This window comes from Cydia pomonella, chromosome 15 (assembly GCF_033807575.1).
Source record: "Cydia pomonella isolate Wapato2018A chromosome 15, ilCydPomo1, whole genome shotgun sequence".
NCBI lineage: Eukaryota > Metazoa > Arthropoda > Insecta > Lepidoptera > Tortricidae > Cydia > Cydia pomonella.
In genome coordinates this window covers 16,771,468-16,796,202 of record NC_084717.1, presented here as the reverse complement: position 1 = coordinate 16,796,202, position 24,735 = coordinate 16,771,468, and the positions used below count along the sequence as shown (strand labels likewise).

At 37.6% G+C, this 24,735-nt stretch overlaps 1 protein-coding gene and 1 long non-coding RNA gene across 3 annotated transcripts in view; one reads left to right on the top strand and one right to left on the bottom strand.

Annotated features, from left to right (window-relative positions):
• The window catches only part of LOC133526017 (regulator of G-protein signaling 20), a 42,581-nt gene extending 25,178 nt beyond the window's left edge, over positions 1–17,403 (bottom strand). Inside the window, exon 1 of one of the 2 annotated variants that reach the window (XM_061862491.1) lies at positions 17,293–17,403. The gene's annotated coding sequence lies outside the window, so the exon portion shown is untranslated. The remainder of the gene's footprint in view (positions 1–17,292) is intronic. The other variant, XM_061862490.1, reaches the window with a different exon arrangement.
• Positions 1–24,735, top strand: part of LOC133526022 (uncharacterized) — a 577,119-nt gene that overhangs the window by 436,069 nt on the left and 116,315 nt on the right. The gene's annotated exons all lie outside the window — the stretch shown is intronic.

Genomic DNA, 24,735 nt, shown 5'->3' with positions numbered 1-24,735 from the left:
ATGTCATGTCACTAGTGTCACTTTAATCTTATTGTCGTCGTGAACGATTAATACGGTATGATCCTATTTATTGATGATTTATTTCAATTAATTTAAATTTTAAAATAAACCTTTTTAAATGTTTATCTAATCTAATAATTTACCATATTAGAACATTCCTGAGAGTAGAGACACGTTACGTATATTTTTATGACATCCCTCATTGTTGCGTCGCGACGACGCGACGCAAACGCAACGCAACGCACCAGTGTGGCCTCACTCTTAAACTCTAACCAGACTTCCATTTTAGTTAGTTGGTCAGAGGAATGTAGTCATGGGGAGAGGCTAGTTAGGTAATAAATAGAAAAAAAAAGGAATCAATATAGGCCAGCAGAAATAGAAGTTATTACATGACATCGATATAGCCTTTTTTATTGCGCCCCCACACATTAAACCGAACCACCCTGAAAGACTCATTAGATGACGCACTCGGTGCCAGGTTCGTCAACGAATTTTAACAGACTTATTATATTTTCTCCTTAAAGGTCTCCCATTCCATTCTAAGTTGAATCATTTTATCATATCATAATTAATTAACAGCAATCTAAAGTATGTAAGTTACCTAATTTCATTCATTTAAGAATTGTCTTACGTTACTCCAAGTATAGTCCGCTTTCCATACAATGTTTTTCTATTGCGACTAAACAATACTACCGGCGTGCGTGCTCATGTCTACGCAGCTAACATGATGTGTTCCCCGACCTTTAAAAAGAACATAGAATAAGGTAAAAGTCCATTCACACCATTATTGGATCACCCGATCACCCCACCTGCTCTCTAGGGGCATGCCCCCTCTAGGGGGGACCACCCCGTAAGGCCAGCGGGTCGCCCAATATGCCACGTTGGCAGTATTCAAATGATGACACTTTCAATGTGTGATGGTTTGAGACCCTTGAGATCTTTTCAACTTCAGTATGAGCGGCGCCCCAGATGTGGGACAAGACATCAAAGTTAATGTACCTTTAATAAATATTTAGTGATGTTTAGTGGTTGCTTTGGGGTCTTTCTGTACGATTATATGGCTGAAATATATTTTGGTATACAGTACATTTGAAAGGGACATTATACACATCAGTTAAATTCTTATTGAGCACGAAGAGATGGCAATTTTAAAATGCCATTCCTTATTAATTTGTATTAGATGTAAGTATATAAGTAATTAATTAAAATTTCTTTATGGATAATATGGATTTTGAATAAAACATTATCGAATACCCAAAGCCATACGGTAATAAATTGTAACAAAATCTAATGATGCCATTTAAACACTTTGATCGCCATAATTGTGACGTGAGTTATCTTGCCCATAGTGCCAAAAACGCCTATAAGTGTTTCATAGCTGGGTCAAACACATTTTAGAAAAAGGTCACTTATGTGGACAATAAAATCAAAGTTAACGACTCTGGTACATAGATATCCTGTTTTTCTTATTTCAGTCTCAAGTACTGAAAAAATGTATCTCGCCTGTGAAGGTAATAATTAGCTTTAGAGTCCCTTAAATTTGCGATGTCTGCAGGAAAGATGCAAACGAGTTTTCCATAAAATGTGTATGACCCAGCTACATTTTAAAAGTAATGTTGAGTGAGAATTATATTCGTTAGCTTAGGTATACCGATGATATTGACACGCGTGACCATTTTAGGAACTAATGATAAAGACTGCCAAAAGAATCATTTATTTCTGCATTAACATGTTCACAGTGCCCTATATATGGGTCATGCTGAACTATCTCCGCACGTCCAGGAAGATACGGCCAGGTACGCACTTAGATTAGTATAACTTCACACTGCATAATAATAACGGGATAATTCTTATACAATAATATTTTTGGTAAGTTAGACAAAAGCATACAGAAGTTATTGTTTTAATTCGAGTGTGTGCTTGTTTTTTTCTTAGCGACCCATATGTGGAGCACGGACTGTTAACGTGTTAAATATTTCTGTATGTTTTATATATTTCTGATGAAACTAAACTAAGCCTATATTTGAAATGATATCGTTTGATAACTTATCTTTAAATATTCAACGGTAAATAATACAGATTTCTGCAAGTTATCAAGGTCATATCATAACATCATATTCCTAAGAATGTAGACCTTTTTGTGAAATGCTCCAGAGCACAAATTCATCACGCAAAACTCGTCAAACTCTATTTCTATACGTTCCAGTAGTAAAATCGTCGTTTCTACAGTTTCTACAGAATCTATTTATATAGGTATCTATTTAATTACAATATCAAGGCCTCAGCTATCAATCGACTCATTTTATTGCCTCAAATCCCACTCATTATATCGATTTAACCCAGTTTGCGTCTGTCTGTCCCTTTCTACGTGGTTGATCTTTTTCTGTCCGGCTCAGTGATTTTCGTAATTAAATCTTCTCGTGTGGCGTTCGTCACATAAAGGAGACTTGAACATCAAAAGATGAATCAATTTACTTGAGCATGTGTATTCAGTGGTTCAGCTGGTCTAATCTGTAAACATAGTACTTATAGGTCCCACTTAACTGAGGCGTTTATGAGAAGTTGTTTGGTTAAATACAAACAGGAAGAAACCATCACTATAGCCATAGGCAACATTTTTTTTTTTACACCAACTTTCTATCCGTTTCAGAAGTTCATAATTCTTTATGTGTAAGAATAAAGCAAAGTTTGGTCTTAAAATAATAAAAAGGAATCCTTGTATTCAGCATGTAAGCAAGCGTACAAATATTTACATTAAAACAATTAAAAAATTAAAACGAAATTAAAATTATAAAATAACTGTAATGTCGATATTTATCAAATATTACAATTGAATTTGTGGTCGGTTCCGTATAATCTAGATAAGCCTTAAGAAGCGTAATTTTCAGTTGAAACCAACGAACTAAAGATGCTGCGAACTATGGAGGCAAGGAGAACACTCTTCAAACTTTAAATATGTGGCTCCAAAAAAAGAGTATTTGATAAAAAATTCAAATCATTGACAGCACATTTCACCCCGTCAACAACGGCTAAGTTCATAGCTACTCTACTCGAGCGCCACTCCGGAGAGATTTGGAACTGTTATTTATAGCTGACAGTTGGACACCTTTGCAACTGTACTCTCATAAGAGAGTTTTCTCCTTACCCTCCATCCTGCGAATGACTCAACTGTACAGCGCGCATGTTGACAATGTCAAAATTTGGTTTTCGATAGGTTTGACCAATCTCAACTTTAAAAAAAAATTGTGTTTTGGATAATATTCAAAGCTGCGAGCGGACTACATTTATGGAGAAAGGATAACTTATATATGTCAAATAAGTGTCCCTCATATCGACCGATTTTCGACGTCAAAATGTAACGAGAGCTTTGTTTATATATTTCGTCACTAATTGTAAATATGATATGTAGAGAACTCTACATATTCTCTTCTAATCTAATATCTCAGGGTGGTTAAGACCAAATCTGTCTAACCAGTACAGTGAGCTGGGAAATTGCATGGAGAAATTATGAATAAATTCATTGATAAAGTCGCCATGCACTTTGGCAACCCATGAGAAATAAACATCTTTAATATGAGTTAAGGATATGCGATTTTCCCGTGGAAAACTTAAAATAAACGGTCTTAAAAGCCTAATTTTTGAACCGTATCCTTATCAGTATGTTAAAACCTTCTCCTTCTTAAAATTTCTTCGATGAAAGTATTGGAAAAATGTACCTAAATCGTTAACTTCACAGAAAAGACGCCCGTTTTCCCGAAGGTTTTTGACATAGATATGAGTCAGGTATCGTCGGCACATAATACACGATTTTAAGCACTATATAAAGCGATAAAAAGTGGTGGCCGAGTGAATATGACGTTCGACTTTCAATCCGGAGGTCGCGGGTTCAAATCCTGGCTCGTACCAATAAGTTTTTCGACACTTATGTACGAAATATCATTTGATATTTACCAATAGCTTTTCGGTGCAGGAAAACATCGCGAGAAAACCTGCATATATCTGCGAAGAAATTCAAAGGTGTATTTGAAGTCCCCAATCCGCATTGGGCTAGTGTGCAGTATATATAGCTCAAGCCCTCTAGCGCATGAGAGGAGGCCTGTGCCCAGCAGTGGGATATATATAGGCTGAATTATTATTATAACTTTATACGCACTTTTACTGCATGATTTGCATCTAAACGGTGAACACAGGCGTCGCCTAAGTTTTGTTTATCCCCGAACGAATGCAGCGTGCACCGCGATGGCGGAAGATCAAACATCGTTAGTGTGGTACTGGGTGAGGGTCGGATATTTATAGGCTACATCTAAACAGCGGCGTCCGAACTCCACATGTGATTATTACGAACTGTACAGATTATGGCCGGTGATATAGATGCAGAAAAACAAAAATTCTTAATTCAAATTGTTTTTCTGGGAGTAGATTGTAATGGTGACATGAAAATACATCTGTCTCCGGAGTAGATCTGAATAGTTACAGAAAGATAAATTTGCCTCGTTTTCAAATAAATATAGAAAAATACTAAAAAGACATATTAGACCCCAGGTTTTTGTTTTTTATGTCTTTGCTACATCTGAACAGCGCAGTGCGGCGTTTAAACTCCACGTGTGATTGATTATTACGAACTGTACGGAATTTTATGGACGGTTATATAAATGTAGAAAAACAAAAATCCTTAATTCATTCAAATTGTTTTTCTGGGAGTAAACCTGAATGGAAAAAGTTGTCTCATCTTTTTGTTAAAGAAATATAGCAAAATACAAATAAGACATATTGACCCTTAGATTTTACCTTAGACCCATTTTTTTTCCATATCTCAATCGTGTATTAGATCATACAAATATACATTTGTATTTTGTATTCATGGAAACATGGACGACAGGCTACCTAATTTATGTTTAGATTAGTTTTATGACTGTAGAGCCATATCACATCTCAACCCATAATATGAAAATATATTTTTAACGGAGTAAATTCAAATGCCCGGAAAACGGAAACATCGCTGTTCCGTGGAGCAAGAGTTGGGTGTATTGGGGATGGGGTGGGAGGAGGTAACCCAAGCTGCCCAGGACCGGAGTCAGTGGAAGAAAATGGTTCGAGCCCTACACCCCAGCAGGGTGAAAAGAAGAAAAAATCCAAATGGTAATATTAAAAGCTGCAGGGGGAGTATATCTTTAGAGAACGGATAACTGTGAGTTACTGTGAGTGTTATAGGTGTCATATGGATTATGGACCGAAAGCTTCGTCTATATGTATATCGGGTGTGGCCTGTAAAAGGAGCAATAAACTGTAGGATGTACTCCTCAAACTGATCAACATTTGTTCAGCGACTTTTAAAAATAACTTGTGTTTTGATTTTTGTCCTTTAAGGTTTTTTTCTAAGTGTTGTTATGTTTACATGACAAGCAATGTCAGTTAAAACTACACTGATTATAGCGTAATAAAAAAATATTTAATTTTTATAAAATGAAAATTTTAAGACTACATCATTTTTTTAAAGTTTTGAATAAATGTTTTACCGTTTGAGGAGTACAATATGTTTTGATTATTTGCTCGTGTTACAGGAGACACCCGGTATATTCCGTCGCTGATTATATATGTTTACTCAGAACTATGTAATTATGTATGTTCAGTGTAAGTACTCAGAACTATGTAACTTCAGAGTGTATAAATATTAAATAAATTCAGGTTGCTGCTTAGTCTCTGAAGGTGACACCTAACAACATCGCATGTTCAATACGCTGAACCCTTCTGACGATTGCCGTGTCTGGTACGGGCTATGCATATCATACACGATGTTTTTTTTTACTCCGTTATCTTCGGGGTATGGCTTAGCCGATCAGCATTGCCCCGCTGGATAGCAATGCTGATCCGCTGAGCAAAATATAAGCCAGTCCACTGGTCACCAGAAGCCTCTATAAGGCGTTTTGAAAACTCATAGAGGCGTCGTATTTAGGGATATATTACATATATCGTTGTCTATGTACCCACAACACGAGCCTTAAAAAAGATTTCACCTACAACGGCCCACAAAAAGACTTTAGCTATCATTTACGAAATAATAGTATGATTCACGCACGGTCTGCTCATAAAAACAAAGCAATGTTAACATGTCATGTTATGATACGGTGGCCGTATGTTTACAGGTTTACAATTATACTATCATAGTATGCATTTCAGGAATAGCTTTATACTTCATTAGAGCAAAAATCAGTGCAGGGGACGTAGCCAAAATTACAATCGTTTGGGTCATCCTCAAATTATATGACTACAGTCAGACTCAACTCCGTCAAACTTTTCCTGCGGCAATTTAAGGATTCGCCTTAATAAGTAAATTTTCAAAACATGCTTAAATTTCAAGTAGCTTGTCTTGGAGCCTGAGAATAATATTCTAAGCAAATAAGAAAACCCTACGCCTTTAAACTAATGTTTTATTCGTACATAAACGACATTAAAAACATACTAAATCATAATACCCATTAATTCCAGGGCCGGATTTAGGGGAGGGCAACCGGGGCTACAGCCCCGGGGCCTCCACAAAAGAGGGGCCACAATAGATACTTCGGAAAATTTACCATTTTATTTGGAAAATAATTTGGGGCCAGGGGGCCTCCACTCCTTTATTGTCCGAGGCCTCCAGACCTCTAAATCCGACATTGATTAATTCAAACTGTAACTCGTCAAATTGTAACTCGAAGTTATGTGCTTTAATTATACGACGACTTTATTATTTATCGTTTGTTATTTTCAGTCATCTAAATATAATCGTTCATTAATTGGGTCAACTCTAAGTGTGGTTACATAATTCATTGCCGTATGTCCGCTTAAGATTTACATCTAACTGGAGTCGGATCGCACTTCACTAGTCAAAGGATTTTGAAGTTTATACACAGTTAGTTAAGCTTTAAATTCGATTGGCAGCGACAATGGTCGCGAGCAGTCGTGAGCGTTCCGCGATTTCGCTTTTTCTTTTAAATATGGAGCTAATCTACAGTACAGAAGGTTGAAAATTCTTTTGCATAAGAAGATGCGTTTGACTCAAGGCAGTTGATACGTATATTAAGAGTTTTCACGGTCAATTTTTTTAGCAGATTGGTGACAAACTCTTGCTATATATTTTGGAGACGATTTGAATCCCATTCGAGTACTTAGGAGGTACTGACCGCGCTCTATAAATTATTTTATCCTATTTCGGCCAATTCTTTTGTTGTCTAAAAAATAGGTCAGTCAAAGCTTAAACTTTGTTATTAGGTAAAAAATGGTCAGAAATGGTGTAGGTATCAATAATTAGAATAATAATTTATTTACTTGCTTATTTTCGTGAACATGATTTATAACTAATCTTCCACAAACAAAGACAAAGTCCAATCGATTTGAATTTGTCTATAATTAATAATTATGTAGACATTATCAAACAAGGCCGAAGATTATGATGGACGTGTCCAAATAAAGTGTCAAATAACTCTAGTAAGTTTACTTACAGCCCGATTCGAAGAATGAGATACGAAAACGATAGGTTCTGGTTTAGATAAGTTCTCATTTAGATATCGTTTGTATGTCGTATTGACAGAAGCAGCTCGATTCGGGCAACCAATGTCACTTTGACATTAGAAATATTGTAAATAGATATTACTGGGATCACAGCGGAATCGAAATAAACGTCAATTTTGACATGTCGTTTAGTTATCGATCTTTTAAAGATCTTTCCAAGATCTTAAACGTGTCTTAATCATTCTTCCATCGGGCCGGTAATTGGTTAAAATAATAGTTACGTGTTTAATAGTAGGGTTGTTTATTTAAATGTACATTTTATTTTGTATCATCTAGACTCAGTCTCGATGCAATATCGTTCATCTTCCGCGCGTTGTACCAGCATTTTGCCACAGCTCATGAGAGCTTGGGGTCCGCTTGGCAACTAATCCCTAGAATTGGTGTAGGCACTAGCTTTTACGAAAGCGACTGCCATCTGACCTTCCAACCCAGAGGGTAAACTAGGCCTTATTAGTCCGGTTTCCTCACGATGTTTTCCTTCACCGAAAAGCGACTGGTAAATATCAAATAATATTTCGTACATAAATTCCGAAAAACTCATTGGTACGAGCCGGGGTTTGAAGCCGCGACCCCTATGCAATGTCGCTGTGTTATTTAAATGCCAACTTCTGAGTAGTTTCCAAACGTGCGATTAACGCTGCAAAAAGCCGCAGTACAATATTACAGTGGCAAATGTCCCTTCCACGACGCATGCTATCCCTACAGTCAGTAATCATCATCATATCAGCCTTTTATCACCCAGTGCTAATAAGCATAGGTCTCTTCGAGTACGCGACTAGCCCCGGTCCTGAGCTAATCTCATCCAGACGAGACAATCTTCCGAATATCGTCCACCCAATGAGCCAACGTCAAGTCACCATTTTGGCCTGCCATCACTCTGCCAGGCAACATTGCAACAGTCAGTAATTGAGAGCCAATAATTAACAAATCTGAAACCTAATTCTCCCCATCCTGTCCGTCTGTATCCTCATTCCTTGAGGCAACGCGAACAAGTTGAATCAAAGAAAAATTTGAATAACTTTGACACATAATATATACTCGTACTCGTTATTTTTATCAAACTAGTGTTTACCTTTGGGTTAACAAGGGCAAAAGTACTATTTTTAGACGTGGCCACATAAACCAGACAAATGCAAGTCGGACTCGCCCACCGAGGGTTCCGTACTTTTTAGTATTTGTTGTTATAGCGGCAACAGAAATACATCATCTGTGAAATTTTCAACTGTCTAACTATCATGGTTCGTACAGCAAGACGGACAGACAGATAGACAGACGGACGGACAGCGGAGTTTTAGCAATAGGGTCCCGTTTTACCCTTTGAGTACGGAACCGTAAAAAGAAGTGTATCTTTGCACTTTCTGTCTCCTATCAACAATGTTGGTATTGTCACAACCAGGAATGCTATCCTCCTGCTATTCTTGTCGACAGTAACCCTGCCTACAAAGTAGCAGGTCCCTGGTTCGAATCCTGGTAATTACAATTATTTTTTGATTTAATGATTGGCCCTTAACATCCATGTATCAGAGGTAGTAAAACGTGACCCTACGGATAATGACATCGATAACGGGGAGTCAATAATGTACAAATCGGAAACCTGTTGCTGGCCCTAATTCGCCACCTTCCTGTTCTCCCTTCCCCTCATTCCCTGGGGCAACGCGACTTCGTGTAGAACACCTCAGTGGTTAGCTTTCACACTGCATAGCATACAGTATGTATCTGAACGTAAAGCAATCCCTCAAACCCGTTAGCGTTTAGGACATACTGAGCAACTTTTACTATTGAGACCAATCTCGAAATCACGAAAAATAACCGGCCAAGAGCATGTCGGGCCACGCTCAGTGTAGGGTTCCGTAGTTACTCTTCCGTCACATTAAGCTAAACTGGAGCTTAAAGTTTAGTAAATTGTTAACCAAGGGATGAAACGGTACCTTTCACCCGAGTTAAACAAATAGGCAAATTTGCATAATCAGTACCTAATTAAAGTAAGTCTTTTTACTATGAAGGGAAAACTTTTTGCGATAACTCAAAAACAGCTAAACTGATCATGTCCGCTATAGTTTTCATTTAATGTCTTTCTTAAGTTCTACTTCCACGATTTTTTTCATATTTTTTGGACCCATGGTTCAAAAGTTAGAGGGGGGGGGACACATTTTTTTATTCTTTCGGAGCGATTATCTCCGAATATATTCACTTTATCAAAAAATGTTTCTTGAAAACCCCTATTAGTTTTGAAAGACCTTTCCAGCGATACCCCACACTCTAGGGTTGAAGCGAAAAAAATAATTCACCCCCACTTTACGTGTAGGGGAGGTACCCTAAAAAAAATTAAATATTTAGATTTTATTGTACGACTTTGTCGGCTTTATTGATTTATATATCTATGCCAAATTTCAGCTTTCTAGCACTAACGACCACGGAGCAAAGCCTCGGACAGACAGACAGACAGACAGACAGACAGACAGACAGACAGACAGACGGACATGGCGAAACTATAAGGGTTCCGTTTTATGCCATTTGGCTACGGAACCCTAAAAACTATAAGGGTTCCGTTTTATGCCATTTGGCTACGGAACCCTAAAAATTGACGGTCCCATAGAAAATTTCAACATCAGACCAGCAAAACGTATGAAACAGCCATTTTTTTTTCGCGACTTCAGGGTTGGTCCAATAGTAAAAGTTGCTCAGTATGCCCTAAACATTAACGAGTGTAGGTACTTGCTTTACGTTCAGAGTACCCCTAGTGTAAATTTATTCGATAGCGAAACGTGACGCACGCGTTTGCGTTAAGTCTCATTTAGCATGGGATTTAGAAACAACGCGTCAAGCGGAACGTTTTGGAAACTCAAAAAACATACAAAATGAGAATTAACGGAAATGCATACGTCACGTTACGCCATCGAATAAATTAATCTAGGGGTACAGATACATACTGTATTATATAGTTGTTGATTTTTATCAAACTAGTTTTTACACTTTTTACACACGTTTACCTCTTCCAACGTAGATATGTTTGTTTTCATCACATTTGCTCGAAAAAGATCTTATTTCATGTACGTATATTAAAGGGTAAAGGCATGTATTGTTCCCGCGGGAGTTAGGGATGGTGAAAAAAAAATATAACTCTAGGGAGTAATAGTTTTTTTTTTAAATTGTGTCACTAATTGATGCGCACCAAGACGGTAAAAATAAGTTTTATTTTTAAAATACTGGATCTTATAATTTATTTTTATTGTTTCTTTAATATATTAAATTTGATTATTTTAATAGCCGTTTAAAATGTTTTTACATAATTTTCATTCGTGGCTGAATGCTGGATATGTCTGTACCTACGGCGCCACTGTATGCGTTTATAGTCAAAAATTTATAATTTGTCGATGACTGAAGATCCAACTCTGTTACTTCGGACTTGAGTGGTGGAAATTACGTGTCAGTATTAAGTTCGGCGTCTTCAGCGAGAGGAAGTGATTCCTCTGAAGGGAGCTTAAATGGGTTACTGGGTTAAACTCATCCAATGGATGTCTGCCGGATGGAAAATTACTTACAAACGCATCGGAAAATATTTATGTTGCATCGTTATTATACTCAATAAGGTAGGAGCCGATTCTAAATTTAAAAACATATCATAAAAAATATTAGAAATTTTATTTCGCTCAAAAGTTACGGTTTTTTTTGTTTAATTCTCACTGCACCCACCTTGAAGTTTTTCTGTTTTGCCTTATGGTTGACTGGTAGAGAATGCCTATTGGCATTAAGTCCGCTTGTTGTACTCTTTTTTATGTGCAATAAGGTTTAAAATAATAATAAAAAAAAAAAAACAAATCAAAGTGTGATCTGTTTTATTACAAAACGATTTTAACGAAACTCACATTGCAAGATGACACGATCTATAAGCACGTAATTAATACAAAAAGTGTGTGATAGCCGTGGAACACTCGGTTGGAATGAAGTATATTATTATTGATAAACGTAATATATTATGAATTAACAAATACAAAAAAAAAACTTAATCGACAAAATAATAGTTTATATTTAATATTTTATTCGCAAATAAGTTCAGAAATACGACTTACAGGCAACAACTAAACAGACGAAAATATTATTGTACAAGCTGAAACTGATACGCTTCGCTCAAGCTTCTCACTCACTTAGTCAATCAAAATTCAAATATGAAATTCAAGTGCAAAAAAATACAATACGTAACATCTGCATATACTTCCGGGGATAGAACCCGGACCGTCACTTGATACCAGCTATTTTTAAGCGGCCGTTTGCCAACTGCGCCCTATAGGATATACATAAGTCGGTGAAATTAGGCAACTTATTCTCGAAAAAACAAAAGAAAACACTGACGGAAAAATCTAAAACTTTTATCACCTAGCCCCTTGGAGGATTTAACAACTGGAGACGCCTTGTCGGTAATTTTCTGTACAAAAGAGTCTGCCGATTTTTGCGGGGGAGGGGCGCGTCAAATGAATAGCTATTTGTACGTAACGTACAAATAGCCATGTCAGGTAAACATCTGTCCATACAATACATATGACCATTGCATTGGCCCAGCTTTTCGACAGAAAGATAAGCTCTTAAACGCGACTCCAGTTGTTAAATCCTTCAAGCCCAGCCCTCCGATAAGGAACCTGCCAATCGTCCGATAAGGAACTTCGTTCCAATAATTTGACTTCAAACAAATCTTATATCAAGCATCGTTACGATCATCTCACCAACAATGATTTGTGATTCTATTAACAATTATAACCAATAATTACTATCATCGTCCAATCGAGCTGTCATGACGATTACCAATACCAATTAAACCATTAACGATAGTAATTACAAGGACGAGACCACTTAAAGAATCATTGTCTTGAATCTTGCTTGCGAAATTGATACATTTTGCATTTAATGCCAATACACACTAACTATACGTCTACCGTTGAGACTTCCAAGGATGACTTACACGTTAGGACGTTCCAGGGCTATAACCGCGAAAATCGAAGTTCGTCAATTGCGGGCATTATTCTCTGTCACTCTAATTACGTGTTAGTGAGAGTAAAAGAGAAAGATCCCCGCAATTTGCAAATTTCGGTTTTCGCGGCAGGTCCAGGTCGTTTTCTATGACGGGTGATCGGTGATCATGTGATGTTTTCTATAGAAAACGAAGTGTCGGACCAGACCGGACCCGGACCATTCTAACGTGAATCATCGTTAACTGCATGAGATCAGTAGCCTTACCTTACGAGGTTGACACTGACATATTCGCTAGCGTCTGCATAACATACTTTTACATACATCTATTTTATAGTATATATGCCAGTACAAGCGAGATGCATATAAAGTAAGTTACACACACGCTAGCTATGTCAGTGTCAGGGCAGTGTCAAACTAGACGTAAAGCAACAGCTACAGACTGGTTAAACGCTGCCTTAAGTTTCCACTGAGCAAAGCGCGGAACCGGTTTAAAAATAACGTTAAATAGGTACCGCCTTATTTCGGTTTTACTCCGAACTTTCATAAGAACGCGAACGTTTTAAGAACTTTATTGTAACCTAAATTAACCGTTTTAGACGAGCGACGAGATGGCTGGCAGGCCTGGTGGTGTTCCGCGTAAACAAAGACACCGACATAGGAAGAAACCGGTTTTTATTGTTCTAAACCGGTTAATCAGACAAGAACTTAATAGAAATTTTATATACTCTTTATTAACACACCTCAGTAAAAAGATACAAGAAAAGAAACAATTGATTAAATGTAGAGGCCAGACAACATGCGGTCTTATCGCTAAAGAGCGACCTGTTATCATAAAAACCGGTTTTAAAATAGGTTTATTGCAGGTAACTCAAAAAATCTCCCTGTATTTGTTCCTGAGCTATGGATGTTATGTATGTATTTAGGTATTTATCTATCTGTTATATAATATCGTCGTCAAGTGCCTACAACACAAGCCGTATTTAGCTTAATGTGCGACTAGCTGCCCGATTCGAAGAATTAGATACGATAACGATAAGTTCTAGTTTAGATAAGTTCTCATTTAGATATCGTTTGTATGTCGTATAATTGACAGAAGCAGCTCGATTCGGGCGGTCAATGTTACTTTGACGTTAGAAATATCGTAAATAGATCTTATTTTCAGAATCGAAATAAACATCAATTTTGACATGTTGTTTAGTCATCGATCATTTAAAGATTTTTCCAAGATCTTAAACGTGTCTTAATCATTCTTCGAATCGGGCCTTATGTCTATTTTTGTAAAATTGTCCCATACTATTTATTTATTATTTATTTCGTAGTCCAACCAGTTTGAAATCAGTTTGGCCTCATATATAATTTCTCATAAGTACTAAAGCGTCACAAACGCATGACTATGTTTATGAATGGAAGATTGTATCAAGTGCCAAATAAATGACGTCACAGACGAGTATCAATGAAAAGCGGATCACGGGCCGAGACAGATGTTTAGATCTGCTAAGTATGCCGTCAGAATACTTTACTATTTCAAAATAACATCCCAAAGCTTTGGGTCCGATTATCAAGCTAATCCCAAGAATTTGGACACGGTAGGTCCTTAGTTTATAAGGTAAGTAAGTACGGTAGGTAAGGTAGTAGGTAGGTAAGGTAGGTAGTAGGTAGTTTTAAAGATTCAAAGAATTTATTTTCATAGAACACAGTTATGAGAAGGTGTCACAAAATAAAAGAAATCCATGTATTCAGTCTGCATGCAGGCGTTGTTTATGAGGATATACCAGCTGAGCCCCTTCTCAGATTTGAGAGTTTTAGGTAAATAACTCCGTCGTGCTGACGGGGGCTACTCCTAAAATTTGTGCGAAATGGACAACTGCACTGTAGGCGAAAAATCTTGCATAAGAATGTCAGAAATCGAGGTAAATAACTCCGTCGTGCTGACGGGAGCTACTCCTAAAATTTGGCGATATGGACAACTGCACTGTAGGCGAAAAATCTTGCATACGAATGTCAGAAATCGAGGTATATAACTCCGTCGTGCTGACGGGAGCTACTCCTAAAATTTGTGCGAAATGGACAACTGCACTGTAGGCGAAAAATCTTGCATAAGAATGTCAGAAATCGAGGTAAATAACTCCGTCGTGCTGACGGGGGCTACTCCTAAAAGTTGGCGATATGGTCAACTGCACTGTAGGCGAAAAATCTTGCATAAGAATGTCAGAAATCGAGGTAAATAACTCCGTCGTGCTGACGGGAGCTACTCCTAAAATTTGGCGATATGGTCAACTGCACTGTAGGCGAAAAATCTTGCATAAGAATGTCAGAAATCGAGGTAAATAACTCCGTCGTGCTGACGGGAGCTACTCCTAAAATTTGGCGATATGGACAACTGCACTGTAGGCGAAAAATCTTGCATAAGAATGTCAGAATCGTTCTCTACATTTTCCGGCTCTACATTAAGCGGTTACTGGACCTATGGACGCCTGCAACTCCAGAGAAGTTACATGCGCGTTGCCGACCCTAACAATCTGCCTTAACATGCAAGAATGGGTGTTAAGTTAGTTTTTCTTTAGTAGTGCACAATAAAGAATTTTATTATTATTATTATTATATCTAATGGGGACTATACAAATAACCATACATTTGATGTGCCTCTCTCCCACAGCAAAAATCGGCAGACTGTTTTGTACATAAAATGACAAACAAAGCGTCTCGAGTTGTTAAATGCTCTAAGGGCTTTGGTAAATAAAAATGACCAATGAGTTTTTCGGAACTTATGTACGAAAGATCATTTTGTATTTACCAGTCGCTTTTCGGTGAAGGAAAACATCGTGAGGCAACCGGACTAATCCCAACAAGGCCTAGTTTACCGTCTGGGTTGGAAGGTCAGATGGCAGTCGCTTTCATAAAAACTAGTGCCTACGCCAAATCTTGGGTCTAGTTGTCAAGCGGACCCCAGGCTCCCATGAGCCGTGGCAAAATGCCGGGACAACCAACGCGAGGAAGAAGAAGAAGGTAAGTAAAAATTACAGTTTGTTTAGTTATTCCTAGGGCATTATCCATCACGGTACATTTGGGAGGCGTGCGCGGAGCCGAAGCCAACACGTAGATGCCCTTTGGACAATTTAATGAGATGTAAGGGGTACACCGAGCGGATGTTACCCTTGCCCGTGTCATAGGACATGGGACGCACCCATCGAAAATGAAACTAGGCTTTTGGGTGAAAGCGATGGATTAAATACTGGGCTATGGGATATACTAATAATAATAGGAAATTATTATTCCCTTACATTATGTTGTTACTTATTAATTACATATGGAGTATAAGTACGTAACATATAAGATCAAGATATTTTTTAACTATTAAACATCCAACTGGATGTTGTTCAGAGCCTTATGCACTATACACTAGGGAATTATCTTTTTTGGTAGTTGTGTAATTTTTTTTTTAACCAAATAGCTTTACCAAGTAACTAGTTATTTAAGTGTAAAAGTACTCAACCTCCTGAGTTACTTTGTAGTACTGATATTTTTAACCGACTTCAAAAAAGGAGGTTCTCAATTCGACTGACTTTTTTTTTGTATTGTTTTATTTTCACATTTTTTACTATTGTAACATTTTGCCGTTTTTGCTCTTTCATTTGTTATTTGTTATGTTTTGTTGTATTTTAATTTTAATGTATGTACTGATGTTCGAACCTAATTCTTATATTAACCTAGTTATTATTACAAAAAAATATCATTATACGTTAAGTAGTACAATCTGAAATGTAAGTACCTATATTTTTACTGTGTACTAATTGTATATGTATATGAGATAAATAAACTAAAATAAACGAAACTAAACTAAGGCTCACCATACAAACAAATGACATTTGAATTTGAAATCAATAGTGAAGAAATATGGTGAATTTCATTTGTTTTGAAATCGAACGAAAAAAGGAAAAACTACATTTGGAACAGCCAAATTAAATATGGTTTAAATTACATTACAGTACCGTATTCATAAAAAATAGCAGCCTGTTATAAATGTTGTCTCTTTCTATCAAACAGAAATGTCAAAACGTTGGATAGGGACAAACAATTATCAACGGTTTGTTATTTGACAAACGTTATGAATAACGCCATATGACGAAATCAGATAAAAGGTGTCTATTAGACAAGCACTTAATATTTTGGTAAAATCACGTTAGATTATTTCTGTAAATTCGGAAATATGCAGCCTGGAACACATTAGTAATTGAGTTGTACTTACTACCTTTTAACACGTCTATAAGTATTAGAGATACCATACCCAAGAATCTTTCACTGCTACGCTACACTCGTAACGCTACGTCGTAGCCGATAGCATGGTTTTCCCGCAATGTAGTGAAAATCCTGCGGCGCGTAACGACAATGCGTCGTAATTCGTGTTCGGAGCTGGGCTAGCCAAAATAATGCTGTTTTACAGATCAAATGTAACAAAAAAATAACGTCTTTGTGCGTGTTTCATATAGGTATAGTTTGGTCAGCTAACCGTGTATACAATACAGACTCTTGAACCCTGAAAATGTATATAATTGGATTACAAGCATAGCCAGAAAAGATTTAGAAGAAGGTTGAGGGTATAGAAGGAACACTGACAAGATTTAGAAGAGGATTGAGAGGAGGGCTTAAGAGTTTAACAGATACACGGTTAGCTTTCCGAGGAACCAAAACTCCCGGGCACGCGATCAATGCGGCGCCATACACATAGACAGAGCACTTCACTTCACTGACTCCACGGGTCCGTCAGGGTTGGCACTTTACCTGCCCGCTAGGCGCCGGCGTGGGCCATGCCGACGCTAGCGCGGGCGCCTCATACGAAGAAGCCGGTCGGTTCGGGCGCGGCCACGGCTGGGGCGCGACTGAGCCAGCGATCGACCGCGGACTCCGCGCAAGCGCTAGGGCTGCCTAACGGGAGAAATATTGGGTTTGAATGGTTTTCTTTGTATTGGTGAAAAATGAATGATTTGATTAGTATTTGTTCTTTTAACTATTAGTTGTTAACATTGGGAACAAATCAAATTATTTGATTAAATATTTTGATTTGTGTTTTCTAAGTAGTCACACTATTATATATATGTACTTAAATTATAAGCTAAAATCTTGGTCACTTTTTCTTAAGTATATGACATCTATTTCAGTTTATTAGTTTTTGAAACTTGATGCCTTTACAAAAAAAATTACATCTGATATTGGTAATGCATAATATAATTTGCAAAGTTTTTTTTAATGTTACTTGTGTACCCAATAATTCCTAAAAAAATAACTAAGAAAATCATTATGTTAATTTCAACCAATCAAACATTTGTAACAATTTCACATTTATCAATAAGAAGTATAAATATTAAATAATTAACAACCTAATAAAAAAAATTAACTGCTTCGAAGAAAATGATGTAATTAAGTTTGATTTTTTTAAATTACAATTTGAAAAAATTGTTCACATTATTAAAAAAACAATCTTAAGCATAATTTTCTTCTAAGCAGTTTAGTTTAAAAATAATAGATTATCTTCGGTAGGTTTTGGGTAGGCAATGTTACCCTTTACGGCCATCCGCATCTATATTTCTATCCTATAATTCCAATGTGTCACCATAGAGAAATGACTAGGTAAGCTTACACTGCTTACTTCATACATCAGTATCCTTATTTAATAAATAATAATTAGTATGGGAGGCATGATAACATGTATTATGGATAAGCTTTAAACTCGCTTAAAACTTTGTATTAAGGATTTAAGCGCCAATAGCGTCTATGGCGCTTAAATCCTGACCGAAGCGTTAGCGAAGGTCTCCGTTTTGACTCGGGCAATCTGCTTTCGTATGTCCGGATGTTCTCCTCTGCAGGTCACAATTCTTTACCGATTCTCATGAAATTTTGTATCCAGATTTCGTGATTAAATAGAATCTGTTGTCGATTCAGATTTTTTTTTTCAAAATGCGGAAATTTGTATTAAGGATTTAAGCGCCAATAGCGTCTATGGCGCTTAAGACCATTGTGAGTTCACTGTGATAATGACTGAACAAACAATGTGTTTTTTACATTTAATTTCTAAGCTTATCGCGAGGTCTACAACTGACAGAGCCACTAGTCTATGTATGGGGTGAGCACTCTAAGCGTACTTATTTCTCTATGGTGTCACAAAAACAGTAATCTCATTAAGACAGTGAACAGTATTTCCGGTGGCAGCCCTACGGTCCGCGCACCGATCTTTACCGAGGGCGCGCGAAGTGCCGCGCACGCGCGTTGCCGCCGAGGATCGCCGGCCGCCAACGAATGGCCGAGCGCGGATATGCGACCTAGATTGACGGAGCGTAGTTCGAAACATACTCTAAAAGTTTAGAAGGATAACAAATGGAAAAATGGATGGAATGGATGGATGGATGGATGGATGGATGGATAAACTTTTTTAGATTTAAATTACCCGTTTTTAGTGTACTTTCAAAATGGTTGTGTTTTGTTACTTGTAATACGCCTGGGAAGCATCACAGCCTGAAAAAATAATTCGAATTAATAAATAATTTTTGCTCAATATTCTAAAATTGATTTTGCAACGCGCATGTAACATAATACGCAAGTCTCATTTTTTGTGTAATAGGAACAAAATATTTTGTTAAGTATACTGTTATGCACACATTTCTTTCAGTTCTAAGGGAAATCTCATGAAATTTCCCACAAGTTTAAAGATTTTTATATGGACTTACGGCCCGATTTGAAAAATGATTAAGACACGTTTAAGATCTTTAAAAGATCGATAACTAATAATAATAATAAATATTATAGGACATTATTACACAAATTGACTAAGTCCCACAGTAAGCTCAATAATGCTTGTGTTGAGGGTACTTGGACAACGATATATATCATATGTAAATATTTATAAATACTTAAATACATAGAAAACACCCATGACTCAGGAACAAATATCCATGCTCATCACACAAATAAATGCCCGTACCAGGATTTGAACCCGGAACCATCGGCTTCATAGGCAGGGTCACCGACTAGGCCAGATCGGTCGTCAAACTAAATGACATGTCAAAATTGACGTTTATTTCGATTCCGCTGTGATCCCAATAAGATCTAACTACGATATTTCTAATCGAGCTGCTTCTGTCAATTAAACGACATATGAACGATATCTAAATGAGAACCTATCTAAACCAGAACTTATCGTTATCGTATCTCATTCTTCGAATCGGGCTGTCAAGCTTCGCATCGCGTACTGTAGTTATATTTAAATTTGAGAAATTATTGTTTTTGCCTGCATTTCCATCAGTGATGTGCGAGGATGCATAGTTAGAGATGTGTTTGTTAAGAACCAATAGAAACAGTTTACCTATCCGCGCTCATATTTAATGTCATTAACCCGATTAATTTTCATTATTTTACCTTTTATCCGACGTTTTTGATCTACCCATTTTTGCTTAATGTTTCTTGTCTACGGCACGACATACAACTGACAATATTCACCCACTGGTCCGAAGATAGATCCCTTGGTTTCAACATCTGAATCACTGGTCCCGAAGCTTAGCTTAGTTTTTTTTAATGTTGAATGTCGTGCCGTAGACCTGGCTGAAACGTCGGATGAAATGTAAAACAATGTAGGTTATAAGCTGTCAAATCTACTTGACGGTCTTTGACATACCCAAAAGGGAGAATTTCTACCATAGTTGCACTTTGGCTTCAAAAACGGGATCTTGGTGCGTAGACAAGATGCCAATCGTTCACGCTCCGTAGAGTAGTGTAGCTATCTCTCTCTATCACTCTTCCATATTAATGCGACAGAGACAGTTGCGTCTACGTATCCTGAAAATGAAAGCACGCGTTCTCTCTCTCGCCTAGCGATCCGATTACGACTCGCGACAGGGCATGAATGAACGCCGGATCGTACCGATCGCGATGCGACGTCATCCTGCAATGCGTAGGATTTATTATAAATATAATTAATACAGGCGAGGAATTTGATTTCTATGCCATTCCGTACAGTCGAGTTCACATCTTTACAGGGCAATATTACAAAAATATGTTTACATGCCTTTAAGATAGCGACAATAAGGTCATGTAAATATATTCATTTTGTGTTGTCACAGTGAAAAGGGCTTATTAAACTCATCCTGCCTTCGGACGGCTAACGATCGGAAGCGATGCCGATGTCGGGCCCCATGACTCTTGCAAGGGATTTCTCCGTTTCACGAAATATCAGCACATCGTATCGTGTAAAAAAATAAGTAGTTCGACTATAAAAATATCAAACGCTTACCTTCTTTCTATTGAAAAAAACGGACTGTAGTAACCAGGGTAGTAGGGCTAAGATGGTCGGCACTTCAGCATGCCTGTCACGTTTTAACAGATATGTAAGCGCGAAAGTGACGGTCATAGTGACAAGTGATAAAAATGGAACCATGCTGCCACCGCAGAACGAGCTATAGCTTAAGCAGCGGTATCATGTTCGCATTTTTATCACCTGTCATGTCATTCGTCGCTTTCGCACTTACATACTTGTTAGAATGAGACAGGCATGGTGACAAATGATAAAGAGCCGATCATCTTAGCCCTACAGAACAGATTATAGCTCGACCGGCCGGGCGCGGGGAAACATATTTCCCGGGACATATTTCATCCCTTAATGTAATTCAGAGGGTAGCGCCGGGGTTTGTAACAATGCCAGATTGGTGTAAAACTCATTATAAGGATTTACAATTTTACATTTTCTGATGTTTAGTATCGTTTATGGTCGGCAACGCGCATGTAACTCCTCTGGAGTTGCAGGCGTACATAGGCTACGGAGACTGCTTACCATCAGGCGGGCCGTATGCTTGTTTGCCACCGACGTAGTATTAAAAAAAAATCGTTTTATTTAGGTATCAGGCATAGCCCGTTTGATAAGGTGCAATTTGGTTTGATGTTTAAAAAATACGCATAAGTACGAGTCCAACTCTCCCACCGAGGGTTCCGTAGATTTTTTTTTCTTTATATTTTTTTATAGTTTTCAGTTTTTTGCTGTATTTGTAGTGTAAGACAATATTACTGCCAAATTTCATAGTTCTAGGTCAACATATTTTTTTTTTACGTTAACTCAGACGTATGATTTTTTTACCTCTTTAAGGGACAATAGACTTGAGTATATAGTTATAATTTTAACTCGTTACCTTCACGCGTTTCCGAGATAAAGAGTCTTGACGGACAGACGGACGGATAACAAAGTGGTAGGGTTCCGTTTTCTCCTTTTGAGGTACGGAACCCTAAAAAGTAAGTTGATATCGATAAAATTATGACGTAAGACAGTATTGTTATATATTTCTTTAAATATTATTATCATTTACTTCAAAATTAATGCTTGCTATAATGTATTCTGTTCGTTTAAAATAAATGGCGCCATACTGTCCATGAGTGGAGAAAAAAATACGTCTTAATTTGTTAATCATTGAAATCAATTGCATTATCGTTCATTTAACACGTCTAAAACAATAAGACGAATAACATTGAACTTTTAACGCGCAACGCGGTAGAAATTTTGCTGTTCCCGGTGAAATATCAAAACATATTTGCCAAAACTTGAATTTTTGGTACAAGCTTTTATGGCTGAGTGTACCTTTATTTCTACAGACAACTAATACTCATCGAGAAAATTCTAACAACCCCAAACACACTTAGGTTGCGTTGTTTTATCACAGAGTTCCTTTGGTCACCTCTTGTCTCCATCATCAGATCAGCTTTATGGCACCATATTATTGCATTGCCACCGACGTATTTGTATTGCTGTCGACTGACGTATGTATGCTGATTTTCAGGTTCATCGGAAACAGGGAACTGAATCAAATTTAACTTGCATGATTTGATTACACATATACAACGGATAGCCAAAATACAGGATGTTTATTTAGTCACCTACAATAATTTACAGCATGACCTATGTATTCAGCCCGTAAATTATTGCAGGTGACTAAATAAACAACCTGTAAGTTCCAGACTAGCGTATGCGTACGCGCTTGTACGCTCGTATAGACCAAATGTAGGAAATGTAACGCGCATGTAAGGTCGTAACTCCAAAACGACCGTATACGCGCAGAAAAGTACGCTAGTCTAAACCCCCTTTAAATATCTTATGATTGGTACCGTTATTATAATCCGTTTTACCTGCTCTTCAACAACTGATTAATATTATTACACAAACAAGGAGGACTATAAGTAAGGTCAAATGAATATCATATTAAGATTTTAATAGTTCGAATAGGCTTTCATAGGGAAAAATCGATTCTAATCCGAGCGTAAGACATTTCTAAAGTAATTGATGACGCGTTAAGTAGAATTAAAAAGAATGTAAAAGAAAATCCATTAAAACAACGATCCAATTTTCTTAGAACAACGCAGCTAATCTGTACTTACCACGTATTCGACTAAAGTAATCCAATAAGGACTGTAATTCTATAGGAATACGTTTCAATTTCACTTTTAACTACATGATATATGACAGCTAATTCACAAGGAACGATCAAATCCCGACAACCTCCGAGTGCTTTCGACTTAATATATAACTTCAGCAAATAAACTCTATTTCTGTGGAACACAGTTTAAATTCGTTTGACCGTTTGGGAAGGGTAAAAACGGTCGATGGGGGTTACGGCTCTTTAAAATATGGTTGAATTGGATCAAATTAAAAGCTCATCAGATCTATCCGGACTTGCGTCTCGCTCGCACCGATAATTGCGACAGAGATGCGTTTAGACTAATATAAATTTCCCTATTTCCCAAATTCTGTAATAATGTACTTTGTATTCGTATCATTAAATGTACTGTTCTCACCTCTGGTCTGGAGCACCGAAATACCAACTTTTTCCACTTGACTCCATCCAACGTCGGGCAGTTGGATGGAGTGTCTGTGCCTGTTCTACCGTCTGTACAATGGGGAATGTTCTGAAGAACTTTTTGAATTGGTGCCACCGGCCCTTTTTTATCACCGCACCGCCCGCCAAAGAAACAAAGTTCATCCTTACTTTCTCGACACTTGGCAAACCAAGAACAAGCGGGCATCTCGCTCGTTTTTGCCCAGAACGTACAAGTTGTGGAATGAGCTACCTTCTGAGGTGTTTCCCTTGCGCTATGACATGGGGTTCTTCAAGAAGCAGGTATTTAGGATTCTCAAAGGTTGGCAACGCATAAGTGGCTCTTCCGATGTTGCTTATGTCCATGGGCGGCGATGACTGCTTCCCATCAGGCGGTTCGTCTGCTCGTTTGCGGCCTAACATAAAAAAAATATAAAATATTCTGGTGGCTCTGTGAGCGGTAGACCTCGAGCTAAGCCTGTAAAAGTGAGGTTTTAAACCTGTAAAAGTGAAAAACACTTATTTCGTTCAGTCATTATGACAGTGAACTCACAATGATCTTAAGAGCTATAGTCGCTATTGGTGTTTAAGTCCTTTATGCCAACTTGCACATTTTGAAGAATTTTTAAAATCTGGATCGAGAAAAAAACATGGAATCTGGTCACATAATTCATAATTTGATGGAATCGGTTGAGAATTGCGACCTGTAGAAACATCCGGACATACGGAAGCAGATTGCCCGAGTCTAAACGTAAACCTTCGCTACGCTTCGTTCAATAAAGATGAAAGGTGCGACAAAATTAATTAAATTTAACAAAACCTATTAGAACGTACACTGATATCAGATCGATATAAATAAATATTATAGGACATTATTACACAAATTGACTAAGTCCCACAGCTAGCTCAAGGCTTGTGTTGTAGGTACTTAGACAATGATATATACAATATATACATATTTATAAATACTTACATACATAGAAAACACTCGTGACTCACGAACAAATATCCGTGCTCATCACGCGAATAAATGCCCTTACCAGGATTTGAACCCGCGACCATCGGTTTCATAGGCAGGGTCACTACCCACTACTCCCACTAGGCCAGATAGGCCGCGTAGCCAACGTTACAATCGTTAACGCTCCGTAGCGTAGCGTAGTCGTCTCTCTCTATCACTCTTCCATATTAGTGCGACTGTGACAGTTGCGTTTCGTTCGCCACGGAGCGTAAACGATATGCACGTTGGCTACGCGGGCTGGTTGTCAAGATCGATATCTAACTGAAGTCGTTTTACCGTTCTATCTCAGGCGTTCGGTAACAAGAAGTTTCGCGGTGATTTTCTGTACCTGTCGCGTCGAATTTGGTCATTATGACGGTTCAT